The 25756-nt window shown below is 43.7% G+C and overlaps 1 protein-coding gene across 2 annotated transcripts in view; it reads left to right on the forward strand.

The window, feature by feature from the left end:
* Positions 1-485: 485 nt before the first annotated feature.
* LOC124612690 (proton-coupled amino acid transporter-like protein CG1139) overlaps positions 486-25756 on the forward strand; it is a 282296-nt gene continuing 257025 nt past the window's right edge. For both annotated transcript variants that reach the window (XM_047141026.1, XM_047141030.1), the window contains exon 1: positions 486-601. The gene's annotated coding sequence lies outside the window, so the exon portion shown is untranslated. The remainder of the gene's footprint in view (positions 602-25756) is intronic.

The following is a 25756-nucleotide window of genomic DNA, read 5'->3' on the forward strand; positions in this document are numbered from 1 at the left end:
TTTCTTTTATCGTATACTTTCACGCGTGTCAGCTTTTGTTATTTATGATGTAACATGTTCAAGCATTTGTAACTCGCCACTATCTGTATTACCATCGCACATGCTTCGCCAGTTCCGTAAAAGAACTTACGTGCAGACGATGGGTAGTGCATCAGACACCTATCACAGTCTGGCGCCGTGTTTTTAATCAGTCATAGGCCTTGAGCATTGTCACCGCTGCTGCCTCTTCCACACTTTCGAAATATTCCGACGCGTTCTCATTTGCTTAATAGGGTACCATTCCGTCGCCCGTCGGCGAAGGTGGCAGGCAGCGTCCACTTTGCGACAGTGGCCGGAGAGCCGGCTCGTAGGAGGCGTGCCCTCGGCCTGCCCCCACCCCCACCCCACCCCCACCCCCCTCCCGTGGGAGCTGTCCATGTGCGTCGTGACGTCAGAGGGTCTGGCAGCCGCCGCAAAGCGCAGCGCGACGGTCAGTCAGCCCCCAGTCTCCGGCGCCGGCGTTGGCTGCAGCCCGCCACAACCCGTTACCTCCGCCGAGTCTCCAGTTCCTCACAACAGTCGCCACCGCACGGTCGTAGCAGAACTGCTCAGTTCCTCAGGGGTGAGTAGATAACTTGCCACGTCACCTGAAACCAAAAGGGCCACACCACTCGCAGCCTTGCGAGTGACATTCGGCTTGTCACCACTTCGTCGGCTTGCCTATAGATTTCTCTCCTAACTTATTCAAGCATCACTTCAGTTCATAGTAAACCTAAAAGAAAGAATTAGTATCATTCAATCACTATCAAGACACATAAATAACAGATTCGATCATCCTTGTCGAAGGTAAGGGAGGAATCTATGCTGATACCAATGTAGCGGAATCATATATCATTTGAAATCAAGTTACGCAGCAGCTTAGGCAACAAATAAACAAGTTGCAGGAACGTTATTCGCAACAGGCCGATTGCACTGTACAAGTGTATTAATCATCTTGTACTGTCAACTACGCATCCATATTTTTTACAAAAAGAAAGGGAGGAAGATTAACGTCCCGTCGACCACCAGGTCATTAGGGACGGAGCACAAGCTCGGATTATGGAACAATGGGAAAAGAAATCGACCGTGTCCTTTCAAATAAATCGTCCTGGCATTTGTCTGATACGAATTACGGAAATCACAGATGGATGGTCAGTAGGAGTTTTGAACCGTTGTACTCCAAGTCTAGTATGCTAACCACCGCGCCAACTCGCTCGCTACACGTATTTTTACGGAGTGAATGATTGTCTGGTATCACAAGAAACAGGTCTAAGAGGAAACGAAAATTTTAATGGCTGTAGAATAATATTCTTCGGAATAATATTTCTGTGTCTTATAGCGAAAAACCAACATTTAGCCAACTGTACATTCAAAAGGATCTTGTACAGCACCTGAAAAGTAATGACCATGTTTATAAACTTACTTGGCTTTCGCATATTTTTATTAATGGATCTGATTTCTCGTATCTTCTTCTGAAAATACTTCGACATGGTTTTACTTAGTGCACATCGAGGACAACTTGATAATGACAACGTATTAGATTGTTAAAAATAGACTCGAGAAATTGGCGACAAATCCAGAGGATATTAAGCATCAACAGTGCCGGCGATACACGCCCGTCTACATTGCCGCAACACTTTAAGAAGCTTCAGTTGTCTGGTTGGTTGGTTGGTTGGTTGGTTGGTTGGTTGGAGGGGGGGGGGTCGAGAGACTGAATAGCGAATCATCAGTCCCTTCGTTTACACCACTTCGGAACTAAAAAGTGTGAGGAAGGGAAGGTGGCATTTAACGTACCGTCGATTTCGAGATTATTAGAGACCGAGTACCAAGCTGAACTGCAGGATGGTTGTAAGGAACTGATAGTGACCTCGGAGAGACAATCACGGCTTTTACCCGGAACGATTTAGGGGAATCATGGAAAATCTGAGTTCTATGCGCTTGAGAAACGTACATAAAAAAAAATAAGCCACAGGAATCTGATGCGAGACTCAAGTGGAATGGTCATGAGTGGGATCTGCGCAGCCCGTTCATCATCCTGTACCCAGAATGCTTAGTCTTCAACAGTTGAAGTAATGTAATTCTCTTCTACGAAGAGCAATCGGCATCAAGCCTGATTGTGTCTGTCCCTATTAGCTGAACTCCTATCCAACTAAAACTACTGTAACAGTAAAAAGATAGAAATAATCGCTAAATCACTGTCGCGAAACCTTTAGCAACGATGATGGGGAAGATCTCATGAACTCGCGCACGTGGTGAAGGTGTAGGTGTCCAACCCCTATTCCTTCGCTTTCATTCATCGGCGTAATTCCACAACCGCTCTATTGCGAGACCTGTTAGAAGAGGACTATCGTCTGCCGGTTTCAAAAACGCCGTTGTTGTGGGAGAAAGTCTACAGGGTACATTTATACAAGTTTTAGACAACCACGCAACTCATGTTTTATATGAAACTATTAGCTAAGCTTATACAATGTTGTGCGAAAATGCTAACAAGCTATAAACTATAGATTTGATTGAAATTTGTCGTAATTTCAATAGGTCTGGCTGTAAGAGACCTTGTCAGACAATGACACTAAAAATGCAATAAAACGAGAAGAATTCTTTTAGGTCTCCCTTTCAACTGACATTGTTGCAAGACGTTGCAAGAGGTAAAGAGAAGAGAGCGTGTACTCAAGCCAAAAGAAGACTTGGTCTTTAATGTAAGTTTTCACAGTCGTTATTCTTCATCTTTCGCGGAGATGAGTAATGATAAGGAATAGAGATGCCATGCACTCATAACTTATAGTTGGCCTAATGGACAATAGGTAATAGAACGTGACGTCTTTTGACTACGAAAGCAGAAGAATGTTATGGACATGACAATTTGTCTGCTTCGCGGGGAAAAGGTGCATATTAACAACTACAGATCGGTTAGGGAGTTCTCACTCTTTAACGTGATTTCAACTGCCGAAAACTTTGTGCAGTGGTCTTAACATTGCTGTGTTGCCGAGGAGTATAAAAACCATGAATGTTTACGTCCTTCTTCTGGTAAGGAGTGTGTATCAGACGAAATTTTAATTGAAATATATAAGCAAAAACCTGAATAGCCAAGATCGCTAATTATAATTTCATTTCCGATTACCGTTTCGGAAAATCCAAGCTGCAATCATAGGATCTGTAAAGCATGAATTACAAGCATAATAAGGCCAGATATAATAAGGTGGGTCTCACATTTTCACAAAAAGGATATATACAACACACCTTATGCAAGTACTCCTCCGTACATCTTCCTCATAGGTAGAACATATCGTGTCAAGTCGTAAAACCTCATTCCAGGAACATGAAGAAAGTGATATATTGGCATATCAATAGTAAAACAAGATTTACATAAAATATCATACATATTGCACCGACTGCGCAAGCTCACATACGCACAGCAGATGGAAGGAGACTGAGTATGACAAGTCAAAGCAAAGATGTTACGAACTACCAGCAGGTGGCACTGTAGTAGTAAACATACAGGAACATGATCGTAACGTATACAGCACTAGGATGAAGTTACATCCAAGGAGTCGACATGACAATACAATATATACATTTTAGTATGTAATTATACAACACGAGTAATCCAAACCAGAATATATTGGAAGAACAAAACTCCTTATTTTTTTACTTTTAAAATTGCAATTATTACAAAATTATAAAAGAAACTATTGTACATCAGTCTTACTACTTACTACCTATATATTCAAAATAGTTATAAGGCAAGTACAATGTGGACATATCGCGACTGAATAGGGCTGTAGAAGATCACTCGAGGCCTAGGTGATAAGAATACAGAAATGATGCACGAAGCACATGCCGTAATGTATGCAGGTGACTTTAATCCTCAGGCTCCTTTCAACCTCTGTGTGATATGAGCTTGCATAGTCGTGCAATATGCATGATATTTTATGTAAATCTTATGTAATTGATGACATGCCGAAGTATCACTTTTTTCATGTACTGGAATGACGTTTACGACTTGACATGATATAATGTGCGTATTTTGGAGATGTGTTGAGGTGTATTCCCCATAAGGCACAGTATGTTGTACATATCCATTTTGTGAAAACATATAGCCCCAGATTATTATATCTGACCTGATTGTGCTTCTGATTTTCGATCTACACGCTTCTCAGATCCGATGATGGCAACTTAAATTTGTCGAAAGCGTTCATGGGAAATAAAACCATAATTCGCGATCTTGGCCGTTGCAGTTTTTATTTCTGTATTTCATATAATTCTAGATAGTCCCCATATCTGAATGATGTCAAGCATTCACACATTTTAAATATCCTATCAATAGGTAACAAGAGTACACAATGGAAGATGAATTTCAGTCTCTAGGGAACACATGTTATCATAACGCTGTTTCTGGCCAAGTGAATTAAATTATTATTGGTTTCTATTTGATAAGAAGATTCACAAAATAACAGTGCAACAACAAATCGTCATTTAGAGGAAATTACCTTACGCCAATAGGTATTATGATCTGCAGTACCACTGCCAGCTTCGTTACAACACTATTTCCTCAACTTAATCGTTGGACCTGAGGTCCCGTTGGTATGGAATGTTTACAGTTCGTTTTGTGCGAGATAATTTCTGCAAAACTGAAACGCTTCTCAAAGCTACTGTTACTGGAACAGTTCTGCTGTCGGAAATTGTAAATCAGTGAAGCGCTTGCTTGAACGAATGTGGTCACATGAAGACAACACGACGAATGTGGTCACACGAAGACGACACGCAGGTCGTGTAATACTCGCAGATTACAATGGCTGTCGTGAAATCCTTCTCGAGCTTATTGCCAGTGCTTTGTCAGCTGAGTACTTTGATGGAGCAGCTCGACTGCTATTCAGCCAATTTAGCAGCGTCGCGAATCATGAAGCCTCATCTGCGTGAACTTGTTTCCTAGTTGCTCCTCGTGCTACGTAGAGCAGAAAATAGAAATTTGCTATTTTTTTCTTTGTGTGCAAGAGTGTCGAACGAACGAATGCCCAGCTGTCACAATATTCGTACCTGGATAGTCTGTGTCCATTGAGAACTAGCAATGCCACATAAATAACTTTTCGACAGTCCTTGAGAAACTGCCCTAGCACTCGCTACGTCCAGAAGTCGCCCACTGGGAGACCTTGCTCACCTCAAAACGTACGCAGGCAACCTTCGCTCTTCATATATTATCACTGAAGCGTAAGCGGCAACTCGGACAACGATAAGGATATTAAGGAACGGCCACGAACGGGGCTTCTGGTAGGACACGGTAATAATGGCGTCAGGCGAAGGTTCCTGGATGTACACATTTAAATGTTTTATGTATGTGTTTTCACCTTGCACCTTGCACTTGGGAACAATCAGTTGGCGGCTGAACTGGAAAACGTATACACATACACACACGCACGCATACAAGCTCAGACATGCACTTTTATAAACAGATTGTACATTATCTTTATTAATCGTGCGACCTAATTTTTCGAAACAAACGTTTCACCTGGCGAAAAGCTCCACAACTGTTAGTGACCTCTGTAAATCGTAGCGGAATCTTAATATCAATATTATGAAACTGACAGGGTGAGGTGTTAAACGAATCTTTTGTTTACATTAACTTCTGCAGAGAGAGAGAGAGAGAGAGAGATAGTATGTCTTATTTTAATAAAGGTTATTGTTTAAAATTTCGGTTGATTTGTTGGGGAACGAATGTACAGCATGGCACTTGTCGATGACTTAAAAGGAGTCCGCACCCGGTAACTGAGTGGTCAGCGCCACCGAATGTCGATCCTAAGGGCCCGGCTTCGATTCCCAGATGGGTCGGAGATTTTCTCCGCTCAGGGACTGGGTGTTGTGTTGTCCTAATCATCATTTCATCCCCATCGACGCGCAAGTCGCCGAAGTGGCGTTATGTCGAAAGACTTGCACCAGCCGAACGGTCTACTCGACGGGATGCCCTAGTCACACAACATTTACATTTCCTTAAAAGGAAATAGATGTAAAGGGAATTTGCAACGGAGAAGACTTGCAAGTTTGTAATATTAACTTCTTTACACCAGCCAAGGCGTTTCATTGCCTATAAAAATATGGTCATCGGTCTCCTAAATGGCTCTGAGCACTATGGGACTTAACTTCTGAGGTCATCAGTCCCCTAGAACTTAGAACTACTTAAACCTAACTAACCTACGGACATCACACACATCCATGCCCGAGGCAGGATTCGAACCTGCGACCGTAGCGGTCACGCGGTTCCAGACTGAAGCGCCTAGAACCGCACGGCCACACCGGCCGGCGTCGTCACCGGTCTTTGATCTCCTGCATACTATCTTTGAGACACAGTTGACGTCTGAACTAGTCCCATACGTGTTCTACCAGAGACAGACCTGCGGACCTAGCTGACCAAATGATTACATCACCGCCACGTACATAGTTCACAGAGACAAGTGACATATGTGGACGAGTGTAGTCCTTTTTGAAAAATGGCACCACGATACTGTCGCCAGATGTCCGTCACGTACATTTGTCCCTTGAGTTGTCTCAGCCACTACCAAACGTGACCTCAAGTTACACCCGATGCCCTTCACACCATCATGCCACGAGTGTCTCCGACCAATGGTGCGAGATTACACAGAATGTTGCGTGGAGTCCGTTATCTATTCTCGAATGGCAAACGCTGATGTGAAGTGGTTACAATACGCTTGGTGCACAAAACGGTGCCGGCCACTGTTGCCGATCGGTTCTAGGCGCTTCAGTCCGGAACCGCGCAGGTTCGAATCCTGCCTCGGGCATGGATGCGTGTGATGTCCTTAGGTTAGTTAGGTTTAAGTAGTTCTAAGTTCTAGGGGACTGATGACCTCCGATGTTAAGTCACATAGTGCTCAGAGCCATTTGAACAAAATGGTGATCATCCCATGTGGTAGTCAGACATGGTCAACCAGAACACTGAGGCCGAGTGTGTTTGCCCTCAGTTCCCATGGGGACCAAGTTCGGGCCACCGTCACATCCAAATGCTCTAGAAATCTTGGTATGGCATGAAACCACCAGCTAGTGACATCGAGACCCGCAGTGAGACCCCTCTGAAACTGTTACGTGATTACAACGCCGTTTCACTCTAGTACGTGGCCTCTCCGTCTCCTTCACAGCGATCAGTCAACATCTGACGCTGTTCACACCCCTCATAAACCCTAAAAGACATATCAACAACAACAAAAACGAACAATACTAAATACAAACAACACTAATGTCCTCTGGTCACGTTCTATCTGCCACAGAGAATTACAGCTCTAATTAACTACATATTGCCGATGGTATGTACGTGTACAAAGTTACATTAACCTCCAATCACGTCTTTTGGATGCTTATCTTCTTTTATCAGGCACTGTAGTTTTAAGATTTCACGACTAACAGCTCTAGGTACATTTGCTGTTAGTTAACAGCCATAAATTATGACACAAAAGAATTAGAGACATTGGATGCGAGTGGGCATTGATTTAAATCAATGGAAAAGTTGGAAACTTGTGCCAGACCGGAACTCGAACCCCGGTCTGCTTACTAGCCAGATGCGCTGACCACTGAGCTATCAGGGCATAGTGGTCATCGAAACGGCACGGGCTACCCTGGTACGCCTCCCGTCAGACCAAAATTCTGAACCTCTCTACACACTAAGAATGTAGTGCCCCTTGCGCGTTATCCTCTTTACTTGCGGCATTTCGCCAACTTCCGTAAGAGTTCAAGTCTGTTGTCTGTTCGCTCAACAAATTCCGAAAGAACAGACACCACATATATATCCGTAAATTACTTTTTCAAAATGATACTGAATTGAAACACCTGTCTCATTAGCGGTGCTGATGTGGATTCAATTTATGATAGTTATTTTTTATTTTTCTTTCTAGATGGCTAGCCAGCCTGTATGACATGTTTTGGTCTTCTTCAAATGGCTCTGAGCACTACGGGACTTAACATCTGAGGTCATCAGTCCCCTAGACTTAGAACTACTTAAACCTAACTAACCTAAGGACATCACACACATCCATGCCCGAGGCAGGATTCGAACCTGCGACCGTAGCAGCACCGCGGTTCCGGACTGAAGTGCCTAAAACCGCTCGGTCGCAGCTGCCGGCGGTCTTCTTCAAAGTGATACTGATTCGATCCGATTGTCTCTGTAGCGGTGCACGATGCTAGTTCAGTTTGCTAGGAGGAGGAGAGGGGGCAGAGTGGGATGGGTAAATGCTGTCTCTCCTGTACTTCCATTACTGGTTACGGCCTTGGACATGTCTTAGAAGACTCTTACGTTCATGGAGCGTTCAGAGGTGACAGTGTAGCCAATGATTCAAAGTGTCGTACAGTCGAAAGAGTAAAAACCGCGTATTATTAATGAAAATGTTGAACACTTGACAACTGTATTATAAATACTGAAAGTAACTGAGTTAATAAACACTGCATGAATGCATGGACGACGTGGGCGGTGTTACACTGCCATTACATGTATATCAAAGAATTTATGTTCTGTGGCGCTGGAGACGGTGATTTTTCGAAATAACTGCCCAATGTGAAGTGTCGCCGTTAACAAGTATCGACGTTTGTGGTCTTGATTGCTAAAGTAGTGGACTACTGATACACGCATGGATCGGAAACCATTCTTGATCACACGGCGGCTCCATCACAAGCAGGACCAACGTTGCACCCACAATTTCAAGACGACCATCAGGAAACGTTTTCTGAAGCTGAACAACGAGTAAGGGAACCGCTCTGCAGGCTTACTCTCACACGTCACTAACGCGAAACCTTCCTCTGATGGTATAGCGCAAGGGGAAACTGGAAGAATCAGACGTGCAGCATCGTGTTTTGTCATGAAAGTAGACTCTGCTTTGACGTCAGTGGCGTTGACCAGAACAGAGGCTGGTACAAGGCTGTATCAGGCTGTGACCCAATGGGCCAATTTAGGGAGTCATGGCGTGGGGAGATATAGCCTACAAAGAGTCTGCACATCTGGTTCTTGTTGAGAGAACTCGGAACCGTGTAGCAAATCAACATAAGATCACCTAAACTAATTCGTTACTATTCTTACGTCAGAGATTCCTCCAGGAAACAAATTTCCTACTTTATTGTCCACTACGTTCGTCGACCTCCCTATGATCTTAATCATCGCATCTGTCCCATTTACAGGACATTGTGGAGCAACGTCTGATTCCGTCGGCTATATACACTGCCTGACAGGAAAAGTAGAGCATCCAGAATACGTGGGCTGATTTTAAAGTAGCTTTATGCATGTACACACCCTCGGCAGGTATGTAAATGGTTACAGAGTTGCAATTTTCTGTGTCAGATAGAAAGGCCAACACAGTGCGTTAGTGTTGTTCGTGGTTAGTGTTGTTACCAGGTCTTGTAGGGCATATAATAGGCGTGAATAGTGTCATAAGGTGAATGACCACGGTGAAGGACAGAAGATGCCCCACACCAGTGAGAGACAGCGTTATCAGCACCTGACAGAGTTTGAAAAGTGACCTCGTTGTGGGCCCCATTTGGCCGGCTGGTCGAGTCGTGTAATATCCAGATTTTGTTCAAGTTGGGCTATACGTGAAAGTGAGGGCAATCATGCTCGTCGCCAACGTTCCAGTCGACCAACTCCTACAATCGCATGGGAGAATCGCCTTATTGTGCACCAAGAACAGTGTAACCCGTTCAAAACCCGCTCCTTCAAACCTTGCTCACCGACATATCAACATGTGAAGTTTCATCTCATTCTTCCTCCGCTTCTAATTTTTTTTTTCACGCAGTGCGTATTTGCAGGGAGACTCGTGAAGTATCGGCAGTCTTAACTTTTTTGACTTTACTATGTAACTGTGGTGGTTAATCTGAGTATTAATATACTATTATATACTATTCTCTTACCTCAAGGACATGTTCTATGAGTAACACACCTCTGATGATTTCTTTTTTGTTATTCGTAGTACTTAATTACATCGAAAATAAAAGAGCTACAGTTACAAGGCTTGTAAAAAGTATTTTGCAGTATCGGCCTCTGTCTTCTCTGTGATAATGTCGGTTATTAATGATTCACTGCTGTGATACTTATTGAATAATAATAGCACACACAAATATCGGAACGTATTTTTACTATTTCAGCTCTGTTCGCCAATGTTTAGCTCACTGCTTTACGGAGATCGCAAATAAAATACAAAACATTCTCCTGATCCACACATCCAACATGTGTTCAGCCTCTACAGTTGGTACAAAACACCCAGTCTTCTTAAAATGACGCCAAAAACGTAATGTCCTCTTCAGTCTCTTCTATTGACTCATTATTTCGAATAAAATCCAGTTTTCATTGACGCTTTGTAATTGGTTTTTCATGGCCACCCTTTGCGTTTTTATTTTCGAACACTGAGCTTTCTTCAACTCTGTTTCAGATTTTATTTTGTCTGTTTTTAATTTCTTCTCATCGGTGGTGATATTTTTCTTTTCTGATTGTTGTAAACGTTTCAGCAGCCTTCCTTGCAGTCATTTTGTTAGGCATAACCATAACCTTGCTCACAGACATTTACATGCACTCTTCAATCCATTATCCTGTAACTTTATTCCCATTTTTCGCCATTTACATCTGAGAAGAAGTGAGAAGACGAAAATATAATTTAAAAATTGAAACTACTTCTGAAAGACAAGCTGGTGGCCGGTACTGCACGACAAACACGCAGTATGATCTAGTTATATTATACATTCTTTCCAAGAGATTATTATTCCTTTCATAACATTCCTTACGTAGCATAGATAGTCTAAATATAGCGACGAAATTAATCACTTACTAAAAACGGGTATCATAAATCTCAAAATAGCTTCTGTGTGCTAAGAGCTATAGCAACACTATCAATCACTCAGAGTAGACAAAGCACTACAGAGAGGAAGAAGCTATCCGATTTCACAAAAAACAAACTTGCTTTTGCTTACTGTACACTTCTGCCATCTAGAGGAGGAAAAGAAAATCACAGTAGTGCCCGGTATTATAAGACGGTCGACACTGACGACGCTCCCCTATATTTCTGCTTTGCAGGCCACCTTAAGGTGCGCATCGGTGGGTACTTCTTGTACCATTATCACGTCCCCCATTTCCTCTTCCATTCGCGAATAGTGCACAGAATGAAAGGCCGTGATAAACTGCCGAGTGACCTCGAGTCTTTCTAATTTTACCCTCTCGGTCTTTTCGCGAGATATACAGCGCTACACAGCTAAGAAAACTCATCCCAAATATATCCAGATCGAGTAAATAAATAGAAGTGCGGTTTTCGCTAAACTATATACCTAAGCCACTTACTCCCGTAACCAAGCTCACTTCGTCATTACCCTTCTCGACATCCTCGTCTAAGCCTTTCTCGCACCCACCCCTCCTTCCCCTTTCTCTCTCTCTGTCCTGGCGCGACGACAGTATCACCTCCTTTATCAAAACATCCGCTCCTGCCCTGTTAACAAGCCCCTCTTCATGGATACCTTGTCCCAGCACCAGCTTGACACCTTCATCTTAAATGAAACCTTCCTCCAACCAACCTTCTCATATTGTCCGTTCCTCTCCCTATGTCGTTCACCATACTGATATTCCCTGACCCTTAGCGAGAGGTGGGGTCGCTATTGGCGACCTTAAGCATCTCCCCATCTGGCCATAACTCTTGCTCAATGATCCTATCGAACACCTGGTCCTAAGCGTATTTTCCCCCCCCACCCTCACCATCACCTGTGCCACAGTCTATGTCCATACTGCTTTTCCCACCCTCTAAGACTTCCTTTTCCATGTTGACCACAACTTCTCCACCTATGTGACTGCCGCCGACCTTAACATTCGTAGTCGCGATTTTGTCATCCTCTAGTGGTGGCGTCAGTTCCTTTCCACCCTCCAAGGCGACGTTGTCAACCTCCCTCAAGATATCCATCCTGAAAGCAACACAACCCCTGATGTCGCCCTCGCTTACCCCAGCCTGCTTGGGAGCATCACTGCAGTAGTCCTCGACACCATTGGCAGTGACCACCTCCTAGCCCTTCTGAACATCTCCTTTGCCCCTCGTCCTCCCCCAACTCCCTGCCCTGTCGCCCCTACCAAAGTCGGTCATGACTACTGCTGTGCAGACTGGAATTGCGAATCCATCAATAACCAGGTTGGAAGCCACTTCCTCCCCTTCTACCATCCTGATGACAATGCTCACGCCTAGTCCTTCGTCCAGAAGACCGTCTCTGATGCTGTGGTGGCTCACTTCCCATCAAACTTGTCCACCCCCACTGTCCTCCCCTTCCACCACAGGATGTACTCTGTCTCTGCAGATACCACCGGCTCTACCATCCCTTGCTCTGCACTCGTGACCAGGACACACTCCTCCACCACAAGCAATTACAAAGACACGTTCGAAACCTCCTGAAAGCAAATTAACGCCAGGACTGGCGCCATACGTGCACACGACTCAATGCCACTCTCTCTGTCAACTCCTCCGCCTTACTGATAGCCATCCCATCCCATATTACCCACTCCTCCATGACAACCGCCCCTTCCCTGACAACCTCAGTAAAGCTAACCATTTTGCTTCCCACCTCTCCGAAGTCTTCTCCATACCTGATGACCCTAACTTTGATTACTCCCTGTTCCCCGATGTCATTGACCACACCGATACCACTGTCCTGTCACTTGCTGCCAGCTTCCAATGCCTGGACCAGTTACTGCCCTCAGAATTGAACACTCCTATAACAGAACATGACATTAAACTCGTCCTCTGCTCCAAACGCAACACCGCTCCTGGTCATGATTGCATTACCTATCACCACCTCAAGGAATGCCCTCTCTCCTTTCTCACCAACCTTGCCATCCTGCTCCACCCTGCACGACACCATCCTCTCCAGTGGCTTCTACCCTGACCTGTGGAAGACTTCCCACATCCTGTTGTTCCCTAAACCTAACAAACCCCCTTCTGACACTTCCTCCTAACACCCCATCTGCCTCACCTCTGTGTTCAGTAAGGTTCATCCCCTCCCACTGTATCTATCACCACCTAACTCAACACCACTTCCTCCCTCTTACCCAGTGTGGTTTCTAGCCCTTCTTCTCCACTGATATCCAGCTCCTTAACCTCACCCATCTCCTCTCCCTCCGACTTAACTCCCATCACTCTGCTATTTTGTTTCCCTTGACCTCCAGAATGCCTATGATCATGTATGGCATTCTGTACTCGTTTTCAAGATGTAGACCTAAGCCCTTTCTATCAACTTTATCTGCCTCACTATCTCCTTCCTCTCCCACAGTCCTTCCTATGTCACCATTCATAATACAAATTCCTGTACCTTCTAGTGTACCACACATGCGCCTCAGGGCTCTGTCCTTTTCCCTCACCTATATCTCCTGTACACCATTGATATGCCCAAGTCATTCCCACCCATCCATCTCCTTCAATATGCTGATTACAGCGCTTTCCTTGCCTTCTATCCTACCCTTCAACAGTCCCAGCACTCATTCCAAACCCACTTTTACAAGTTTACCACTTGGTGCAACCAGTGGCTCCTTCAAATCAATCCTTCCAAAACCCAGGCAGTCGTTATAGGATGTACCACCCCCTTGTTCCAACTCCTTAGTTTCTACCCAAACTTGAAATACCTTGGCCTCACCCTTGACCATCACCACATCTGCTCTCCCCATCTCCTTACCATCCAAAGCAAAGCCCACAGAAGACTCCACCTCCTGAAACTCCTGTCTGGCCGGACATGAGGATTGCACTCTTCCACCATCTTTCATACCTACAAATCCTTGATCTGTCCTGTCCTTTGTTACACCAGTGTTACATGAATTTCACCCCTCATAAATTCTATAAAGCCCTCCAAAAACTTGAACGCCATGTGCTCCGCCTCACTTCCCGTATCCGTCTCCCATCTCCCACGAGGATCCTCAATGACCTCATCCCCTTCCCATGACTCCTTCTTTTCCTTCATCATGTCCGTGTCTTCGTCAGCAACCACTGCCTCGATCCCTCTCACCTCCTGGTGTCACCATTCCTCTCCACTCCCCACCCACTGCCACACCTCTACCAATGTGTGTCTCCCCCCCCCCCCCTTTACTGATCTCCACACCCTCCACCTCCTTTCTCAAAGGAACTTCCAACGTCTCCCTGTCCGAGATGATGTGCTTCACTCTGATATTTACCCAAGTTTCCAACTCTGACCCTTCTCTTCCTCTCTCCTCCTCTCTTGTGCTCCATCTCCCTCCCCTCCCCCTCTGCTGTTTCCTCCCTCCTCCTCCATGTCCTTCTCACTTCTCCTTTCCGAGTCTTTGTGCTCCCTCCCCGTCTCCTGCCCCTTGGTGTGCTACCGACTCCACCTCTTCCTCTCCTTGCTGCTCCAAAAAATGATTCAAATGGTTCTGAGCACTATGGGACTTAACATCTATGGTCACCAGTCCCCTAGAACTTAGAACTACTTAAAGCTAGCTAACCTAAGGACATCACACAACACCCAGCCATCACGTGTCAGAGAAAATCCCTGACCCCGCCGGGAATCGAACCCGGGAACCCGGGCGTGGGAAGCGAGAACGCTACCGCACGACCACGAGATGCGGGCTTTGCTGCTCCCCTCCTCTGTAAACCCCCCACCTCTCTTTCCTCTCTCCCTGCTCGCCGACTTCCCCTCCCTTGGCAGGCCTTTCAAATTTTAATGCAGTCACTTTGTCGTGTTTTGGTGCTTGCTGTGTATGTAACATCAGTGCAGTGTGTGTTCAGTGTCGTTGTCCCATACTGTGAACGCCGTTTTTATTGTATTGTTTGAACCGCCAGTGTTTACATACTACATCTTCAGTAAACGCCATTTTAACTGTGTGTGGATTCTATGTAAGCGTGCCTCGTCCAACAACTCCTCTTTTGTATATTGTAAGTCCAGTTGCTTCCCCCTTCTCATGTGTACATTTCATTTTTTATCTCAGTATTGTGTGTGTGTGTGTGTAATGTTCTGCTGTGGTATTTTATGTAATCTCTTGGCTGAAGAGAGGCGAATTGTGCCGCTGCCAGCCCACCTCTGCCCAATGGGGCAGGAGAATAAAATGACAATAAAGTAAAAAAAGTCGCTAAACTATAGTGGATAATGTGACGAATTTCTTGACGCACGCAAATAATTTTTAATATCTTTAGCTGCCGAATAGTGATACTATTTTAATGGAGTCATGTACTTTTTTCTGTGGCACTCGAAAGAGCCTTGAAAATAACTTTGAAGAAATAACATATAAGGGGCATGATCAACGAGTAACGAGATAACAGGGCCGCAAAACAGCGTACCGCGTCGGGATATGTGCTCCGACAGTCGTCAGCCCTGCATAGCTCAGATACTGTTCGTATGTTTATTACCGCGGCTACCATATCAAGTACACAAAATGTTGACCATGAGAACTGGTACATCCTATAAAGCGATTCTTGGCAGACGGTACTGGACGCTGAATTTCATTTGAAATGAGCGCAGCATGAGCCCGTTTCGTACAGCAACTGATGTCTTCGGGAACCGCCTGTGTTTCAATGTAGACCTCTTGTTTTAATTTTCCTCGCAGCTAAAAGTCGAGAGCTTTTAAGAGTGGTGAGCGTGCTGGCGAGTTTGTGTTCCCCGAAAGACGGAAGCACCGATCACCAAATGTTCTGTTAAGTAGGTCTGTAAATTATCTTTGCTGCGGTGTAACATTCCCTCATACTGGTACAACATGGACTGCCTTAGATCCAGTCTGACGTCTTCCAACAACTGCTGCAGTATATGTGATGCGGATTATACATACCTATGGCTATATGGAGTCTCCTCAACAAAACAGGACCAATGTCCCGGTTCTTGAAAAACGTACATCACACTTAGACGACATCAGAAATTCCATGAGAGCTTTCGCGGATGATGCTGTTATATACAGAGAAGTCGCGATGCTAGAAAATGCAGGAAGATCTACAGAGGATGGATGTTTGGTGCGGGGAGTGGCAATGGACGCTCAGCGTAACAAAATGTAAGGTACTGCGCGTACATAGAAAGGAGGGCCCAATATTGTATGATTACAAGGTTAGAGAACAATGACTGGAAGCAGTTACTTCCTTAAAATATCTAGGAGTATGCATACAGAGCAGTTTAAAGTGGACTACATCCAGGAAAGGCAGAAGCCAGATTGAGATTCACTGGAACAATCCTCAGGAAAAGTAGTCCATCGCCAAAGGGGGTAGCTTACAAAACCCTCGTTCGACCTATACCTGATTATTGCTCGTCAGTGTAGGATTTGTACCGGATACGACTGACAGAGGAAATAAAAAAGACGCAAAGAAGAGCACCGCTTTCCGTTACAGATTCAGTTAGTAAGCACGAAAGCGGCGCAGACATGATCAACCAATTCCACTGGCAGACGTTGCAACAGAGCCGTTCTGCATCACGGTGTAGTTTAGTGTTCCAGTTGCGAGAGTGTGCGGCGCGAAATGATGCTGAAGATAAAAGCAAAGAGATTCGAACCCAAACGGAGGATTACCGGCAACCATTCTTCCCGCGAACTATTCGCGACTGGCACAGGAAAGGAGGATTAGCAACAGTAATACAGAAAGTACACACCGCCGTGTCGCCTGCATAGTATAGATCTAGATATAGTGTAGACACACCAGACTTGGATGGTTCTCTATCCACTTCTTCCAATAGTGAATACTGCGAAGATTGAATTACCAGAGTTTCCAAATGATGCTACGTGTGTAAAACAAAATGTTGAGAAGTAACACTGCATCATTTTATAGTTTTGGACCATTCTGGGATTCTGGAAGTCATATAGATAAGGTAAAATGTATTGAAATATAATATTCACAGAGCATCCTTTGGCTGATCGCACTCGGACATTCAACCTGCCACGTAGTGACATATGTACTGTGTTACCGCTGCTCAAACGTTAGCTGCATTCCTCTTACAATTTACTGCTCTGTTTTGTTGGAGTATTTTCTCATCACATTCACTTTTTCTTGAATTTCTTTTTATAATTTTTTCAAAGACAGATCATGGGACCTAGCCACGATCGGGATACTTCTCAGCATGCAACCATTCCGCTGCTCTAAGCGTTTCGCAACGTTCACCATAACTGAATACCACATCCACTTTTCTCCCTGCCACGAGCGTTATGAAAGTGTAAGCAGCTTCACGGCTGAGTTTTCTGATCGCTGCAACAGCAGAGCACAGGCTGGTGGGTTTCGGGCACACAGCTAAACACTTGAACCATAGCTGAGTACCGTGTTTGCTTATATTCGGTGTAATAGGGGACGTCTGTGGGACCTCTTCTCCTGGCAGCAGGACGGTGATTCGCACCATTGTTATCTTTTTACTGTTTGTTCAAGTTCCATACATGGCTATGTTTAGGATGGCCTGTCTTAAATGCCTCATCCTGCCTGCAGCAGGTCCCTGACTGAAGCGCCTAGAACCGCTGGGCCACAACGGCCGGATGACTTTGCACGGATCGAACAGTTCCCGCAAATTATGGGATGGTATGGTTTATGGGCCAGCAGCTGGCGCCTAATATGTGTTACAGTGGGTACAAATCAGGTACATTTACTGGCCAAGACATCAATACGATTTCACTATAATGCCCGTCAAAGCACTGTATCACGATTCTGACCTTGCAGTACGGACAGTTATCATGCTGGAAAATGTCATCGCTATAGGGGGAGACTTCAAGCATCAAGCAATTCAGGTGGTCCGCAATTATATTCAGGTGGTTCACTACTGTCATTATGCCTTCGATTACCACCACTAATTCCACGGACGCCCAAGTCAGTTAAAACGTAACTGTTCTGAGGTTAAACATTTGTATTGGGGTTTGGCTACTCATCCTTTCAGAAGATCCGTCGCAGCTGAAGTTCTAAGTTTTCAGTAACTGTAAAATTTTAACTTCGGAAAAGTTAAAATAAAAATTCAATTTTGTATTATGTTTCAATATATATATTATACTTTCAAAACAAAATTAAAGTATTATTACAAAGGCAAACAATACTTACAATACAAAAGGAGCAGCTACATGCTCACTGCTCAAAAACCAAAACCAGACTGATTTCCTTATGCCAATGTGGCTACCCCTATATATACATAATCTGAACAATCCCGAACAATCCTTGGCATTGTTAGAAAAGGTTTTTCTAATAAAATTACAAAACCAATGACACATTCCAATAATTACCTTGACTCTTATATATTAAACATATGAGCGAATTCTAGTGTATACATTAATTGAAGCGTATATAAACGCTTAGGTATCAAATGTTAACAATACACTTGTTATAGTTACTAATTACAGAAGAATCATACCATATAAAATGTTCCTACCAATTAGCGGACTTCTACACATTAGTGTAATTAAGATTCCATAGTTATTTTCTTCGTAACTTTTCCACAAGTACATATTTGCATACACCTCTATGTCAGAAATTACTGTTTATGGTTAAAATTTACGTGTTTAAATGGGTTTTAATTAGACTGTTACGTTTCACAGTGTACACCATAACATAATTCTGCCCTCACTGGCGTGTATCTGTGGCGTGGTGCACGTTTCGTGCAGCCATTCGCCTGGATGATGGCGTGTAAGAACCCAACCTAACCCAACCTTCGACCTGGTTCAACAAGAAATGCAATTTATTCGACAGGCGACACGTTTCTACTGATCCATGGTAAAAACTCAGTGATGCTGTGACCGCTACAATCACAATTGACAATATCGTTGGGTCAGCAAGGGAACACGTAGGGGTCGTGTGATGTGGAGCTCCATGCTCACCAATGGCCTTTGAACGATGTACTCCGAAACACTTGTGACTGCATCAGCATTGTACTCTGTGGTCAAATCTGTCACAGATAGCTCCCTATCCTGAATTACACAGTGGGTGACCCTCTGACCTCTAAGTTTTGTGATGAGACATGGTCGTCCAGTACCATACGGCCTACTAGTTATTTCACCGATCACCTTCGCTGTTTCAGGTATTCCAGCCGCAGCGCCACAACAATGTGCCCTTAAAATCGCTTATATCTGTGACTTTCCGCGAGCGTTTTGGAAATTTGTGGTAAGTTCCTATGGGACCAAACTGCTGAGGTCATCGCTCCCTAGGCACACACTACTTAATCTAACTTAAACTAACTTACGCTAAGGACAACACACAGACCCATACCCGAGGGACGACTCGAACCTCTGATGGGGGCGGAGAGCATTTCTGTTGGACTTTTGCATAGGCTATACCGACCAGTTACGATCCTTGCAGCGCGTCTCTGGAATCATTCAGTGTCTATCGTTTTGCCTACTTAGTAAAGACTCAAACACTGGAACAGTGCTCTAGAACTGGTCGCACTAGCATCCTGTATATCGTAACGTCCGTGCAATAAATAAAGCCTATTTTAGTCTGTGGAAATGGACTCGTTAAGCAACCTGAGCTATCAGTAATCGCAATCTAACCTGCGTAACAGTGTGTGCGAGTTGTATAAGTGTCAGTTTCACTGTCGGTTAAGCCCTCAACAGATCGTTACATGAAAAACTTAAAACTAACATTTGGATAAGCTATCTGACTGCGTATCTGAATACGAAAAATTACAGGAACAAATGAACCTGTAACAATGAATACCTAAGCTATCTGACTGCGTTTTTTAATAAGAATTTACAACTGATACAGAATCTGGCTTGTGCAACGGAATATACTGAATTAGAGCACAAGACATGTTGTGGTGTGTCAGTGTCTCTGTTTTGGCCCTAAGTTTTGCACTCGCCTCTTTAGATGACTGCCTTTTTCCAAGTGGTTTACAGCAATTCGCAGCAGCGGCTAAAGCTTATTGTTACTAAGAATGACTTCAATAAAAATTAGTTTGCTTGGGTCCCGTTGACTACTAAATAACTTGTGAGAAGACATTTCATAAATTAAGTCTATTTAAAAACTTCAGAAATCGTCATGACCTATAATAGTTTGACACGTATTAATAATGGCTAAATGCCTGACAATGACTTTATAATGATCAATAGTGGCTGAGGGCCGGATTCACAAATTATTTCAATTTCAAAAATACATTAAAATTAATAACCACAGCATATTTATTATTTAACTGACAAGAAAAACATGGGATTATTGCAAAGTCGGACTAACAATCGCGAATATAACCCTGCAACTACGATTTACGCTATGCTTGCGAATTTTACCTTGAATCTTATCTTCAAGCGTAGTTAAGCTATCTAAATCTCTCCTGGCCATATAAATAAAATCAGGCCTTGAGTGTGGTAAGATCTGCCATCACCGACATGAGGGCAGCGTGATACGTTTTCTGTCTCCGAACTCTCGATAAACAGTACTGAATCGTCTCACAACAATGCTTAGAATCGCGCTCGTATGTTGCGCCCTCAGATTGTTACTATCGATATCTGAGTGCTTATTTATTTCCAATCTTAGCAATTCAAAGAATAGCATTAAGTTGCCTTTATTGTTTTCGATACTCAGTGAAATATTTAATCAATGTAATGGAGAGTTGTGACACACGCCTTACAATCTGATCTCCTTCACTAATGTATTTTCCCACAAGCCTTCCAATAAATCTAAGTCTTTCACTTATCTTGCCAAATAGTGATTTCACGTGTTCGTCCTACTTCATATCGCTACTTAGTATAACCCTAAACATATATATGATGTGATGTGCTTTGGACGTTCACCGCTAATCTTGTAGTCAGCTACATTTGGTTTTCTTCTATTTGCTATAGACATTACCTGACATTTTTCCCATATTTAAAGAGCTGCGATCCGTTATATCAAGTGAAACTTTTGTCCAAATCTGTCTGCAACTCCTTATAATTATACAACGACGATTCATTCTTGTAGACAACAGCAGCATCGTCAGGGAAAAATCATAAATCGTTTATGTATACCGTCTGACAAAGAAAGTGAAACACCCAGAAAACATGGACCGATGACCATGTAACCTCGTACACGTATACACCATCGTCGGGTATGCAAATGATTATAGTTGCAATTCTCTGTGTCGGCCAGAGCGGCCACCACTGTTCATTAGTGTATTTCGTGTTCAGTGTTGTTACCAGTCTTGGTAGGGAAGGGACGTCAACATCGTCAGATGCTCAGCGATCACTGTGAAGCACGCACAGATGTCGTGTGAGACAGCGTTATCACCACCTGGTGGAGTTTCAAACGGGCTTCTCTGTGGGTCTCCACGCGGGTGGTTGGTCCAATCATGCAGTATCCGAGATTTGTGGGGTATTCCAATCTGACAATGGCCCGAAGTTGGAGTGCGAGAACGTTAAGGCAAACACACTGTTCGTTAAGGTTCCAGTCGACAAGAGAGAATCGCCATATTGTATACCAGGCACATCTTAACCCCTTTCACATCTGCGCTGATATCCGAGAACAAGTAATGGACTACCTGCAACAATCTGTGTCACCCGGCACTGTTGTTCAGAGACTATTAGCAACCCTATTAGCTAATTACCCTCGCATGCATGGCTGCTGTTAACACGACGACGCAAATTGATGCGTTTGGAGCGGTACTATGACAGGGAAAAATGGGCAGCTGATAAATGGCATCGCGTTGTGATCAGCGATGGCTGGTTGAATGATTTTGAGAGAGGGGACCAAACAGAGAGGTCATCGGTCACATCGGATTAGGAAAGTACCGGGAAGGGAGTCGGCCATGGCCTTTCAAAGGAACCATCCCGGCATTTGCCTAAAGCGATTTAGGGAAATCACGGAAAACCTAATTCGGGATGACCGGATGCAGATTTGAATCGTCGTCCTCCAGAATGTGAGCCCAGTGTGCTAACCACAGCGCCACCTCGCTCGGTATGTTCAACGATGAATCGCGGTTCTGCACTTTTCTGGATCACCATCGTCTCCAAGTCTGGCAGCTACATAGGGAGGTGTCCTGTTCTTCCATTGTTTTGGAGAGGCACAGCAGTGTTACTCATGGCGTCATGGTGTGGGAAGCTATCAGGTGTGACTTCAGGTCACTTCTGGTAGTGACAGAGAGAACTTTGATGGCACAGCGGTACAATACTCTCGTGTGACAGTATCGTGATGCCATTTGCCAATAGGACAATGCACATCTACATATTTCACTTGTCTGTGTACTGTCTGAGTGATACTGAGGTACTCTCACGGGCAGACGGTCCCCAGATTTGTACCAGAGAGAACATGTGTGTGTGTGTTGTGTTGTGTTGTGTGTGTGTGTGTGTGTGTGTGTGTGTGTGTGTGTGTGGAGGGGGACGCAGCTTGGACGTCAACTCCATCCCAATAGTAGTATTCAGGATATCAAGGACCAGTCATAAAAATTGTGGGCCAGGTTGCCTCAGGAAAGCATACAACTCCTTTTCAGCTGACTCAGTGTATGCATCCAGTGCAGAGGGCGTGCAACATTAACCCAATATGTAGGTTCATACTACCAAGTTCTTTGTAGATTGTGACTGCATTTTGTTATCAATGAAACGACATCAAGTACTCTCTACATCTGTGAAATTTCATTCTTTTTCTCCTCCCATTCTGGGTGCTTCAGTTTTTTTTTATTTTTTATTTTTTTTTTATTTATTTATTTTTTTCAGGCATCGTACATTGAACACATTAAAGGGTTTGTCACGCCATTTCCGTTACTGTGGAATACTCGCCATCAGGTGAAAGGTATTATATTATTGTTCTATAACTTTACGGAGCTCATGTGTGGCTGAAATAACATGCTGCAGCAATCGTTAACACCTCATCTTAGGCCTAACTGAGGTTGTGTTACAAAAAACCAACTTTAGTGAGGAAGGAAATAATGCAACAAGAATAATATAATCAGCTTTGTTGACTGACAGACGTAACTTTTTCTAATACTTTTGATCTTGGACATAGTGTGGTATCTTGTTTATCCACCAACATCACACTTTTCGACGCTTAACAAAGATATTAAAAATGGTACATTTTGATAAGTTCTTTAAGGTGTTGTTTCACTTAAACTGCTTATTTTAGTAACATGAAAGTACAACTTCGAAATGTATCAAATATGATATGTAAGCGAAACAAGGTCAAAGACAATAATGGACAAACTTGCACACAGAGGAAAATTTTATCTCTGGAAAATTCTTTCTTTGTACCATGACAAAATTAATTACCAAATTTCGATTAAAAACAGACGCAGGTCATTTGTAACGCAACGCAAGTATAATTTCGAAGTTCACCAAATACTATATGCAAACACTATGAACTTGAAATTGTCTGTATTTTTTATCAAAATACGTAAAGATTCTGAGAACAAAGCACACACGGCACTACTGTAGTAATTTAAAGGTTCTATAAAATATTGTGTTATACACATAGCTTTCATATTGGCACTACTAATATAACTTAACAGTTTAATTTGCATTTGACAAAGAGAGTAGTTCGATCTTCGTATTACACTTTAATAATATCAAAAAGTGTCTTATTTTTCAAAACACGCGTAGATCACTTGTAGATACTATTGATCTAACTCACAGGTTAAAGTGCACTTGTTGAAGAGTGATTGATGGTGTCATACAGTACTTGATACTTTGATGAAATAGCATACTGAATATTAGTAGTACACTTTCATATAGGTAAGAATGTTTTCAACCACCCAATTTCAACTACCGTTCGAAGTCACTCAATACCAGAATGAAAATTTTATCTTGAGTAAAAATGTTTGTTATATTCTGCTAACAATGCCAACTTATTCTGTCAAACAGTGGATACGAGACGACCCTTCATCCCATAAACGCCATTTTACAGCGAACTATAATAAATTGTGCCATACGTAGTGAATGTGCAGTGGGTACTATTGAGGAATTGATGGTGAAGTGACAGACTTTCGCCGGTCGCTTTGGCCGATCGGTTCTAGGCGCTTCAGTCTGGACCCGCGCGACCGCTACGATCGCAGGTTCGAATCCTGCCTCTAGTATGGATGTGTGTGATGTCCTTAGGTTAGTTAGGTATAAGTAGTTCTAAGTTCTAGGGGACTGATGACCTCAGATATTAAGTCCCATAGTGCTCAAAGCCATGTGAACCATTTTTGACATACTTTCATTACCCTGATCATGGTGACTACCATTACCTTGAATGCTTGGTTCTATTAAACAACTAAAAATATAGTGTGCTGACAGTGGGTGTCAGCTATTGAATCTCAAATAGTATTCTAACACAAGAAGCTGACAATGTATGCGGCTATAACCCGACAGGAGGTGTCAGCTACTGGATCTTACGACTGCATTGTAAAAACAAAAGCTGACAATGTGTGTGTCATAGCCTGATTTAAAGAAACGAAAAACTGTGTGCATTATTTATGAAAATCTTCCCGCCAAATGTAACTCCTTGAATGTCCATGTCCATCGTCAACAAGTACCAGACTGTCTGAGATACGCACATGTATTTTATGTTGACTCGGCAAGATATGACATGCTTTGATATTTCATCAGTGTGGATGCACAGACATCTGCAAGTCTAATCAAGCGTCACTCGTGGTTATTCCTCCTAAATGTAGAACAAGTCTCTACTTGTCTGAATGCTTGGTGACTAAGTATGTGTACACATCTCAGTACAAACCCCCCTAACATGACACATGTGTGACGAAGAGGACGGAGGGGGAACGCATATGTCCGACGTAAGGGAGGCTGCGTTGCGCAGCTGTTCAGACCCATTCAAAAATCCCGCTGAACCGAGGCAGGAGTGCAAATGGAGCAACTGTGTCAGGCCATTACAAACGACTTCCTCCACCACCTACACGCTGTGGATGAGTACTGCATAGGTCCATGTTGAAAATTGATCCAGGCTGCTTTTCATTATTTCCACGATCACATCGATTGTGAAAGGCCTTTATACAGGCTTCGGAGCCTCCAGATATCTTGCAACTCCCGTTCGTGAACAGAGAGTTTTATCGCCACTTTGTTCTTCATCATTCAGATGCATGTAACCCCATCGGAAGTTACTGCACCATCTAATACTGTGATGGTAAATCGTTATCGCACACTTTCACCAACTCAGCATGCATTGTAGCGGTGTTATTACGCTTCAAACGCAGGACACGAATTACTGCAGGATACTCCACTTTATCAATGGATTGTACCATTTTGTTTTAGATCCTCTATCGGTTTCTTACGGTACTTTGACCCAGATACTGTACCTCAATGTGTACCAGGACAGTAAGCGTGTATAAAAACTTCGTGTTCTGCTTACGGCAGGCCTTGTCATGGGGTAAGCCTCGTCAGAGAGGTACACCGCATGAGCGGTTAGGGAAGTGATTCCAGTGGTGGTTTCCCGTTGTCTTCCACTGGTGATGATGAACTGATAATGAGGACAACACAACACCCAGTCCCTGAGCGGAGAAAATCTCCGACCCAGCCGGGAATCGAAACCGGGCCCCTTGGCGTGACAGACCGCCGCGCTGACCACTCAGTTATGGGGGGAGGGGGGGAGGGGGGCAGGCATGTATACCTGCAAACAAGCAAAAAAGTAATTACATCACTTTTTTTCTTTTTTCGAGATGATAACTGAAACTTTGACTACCCCTCGTAATTTTGATGGAACTTATTCTGCTCCAGGTGCCCTGTTCCGACTTAGGTCGTTCAGCGCTCTGTAAAATTCCTCTCGCAATATCACATCTCCCATTCCGTGTTCGTCTACTTCCTCTTCCCTTTCCATTGTGCTCATGTTTATTTCTTTTGTACAGTCTTTCCAGGGTCTTACCGGGCGTGTGACGAGATATGCCTCCGCCAAGGACACAGGCACAG

This window comes from Schistocerca americana, chromosome 4 (assembly GCF_021461395.2).
Source record: "Schistocerca americana isolate TAMUIC-IGC-003095 chromosome 4, iqSchAmer2.1, whole genome shotgun sequence".
NCBI lineage: Eukaryota > Metazoa > Arthropoda > Insecta > Orthoptera > Acrididae > Schistocerca > Schistocerca americana.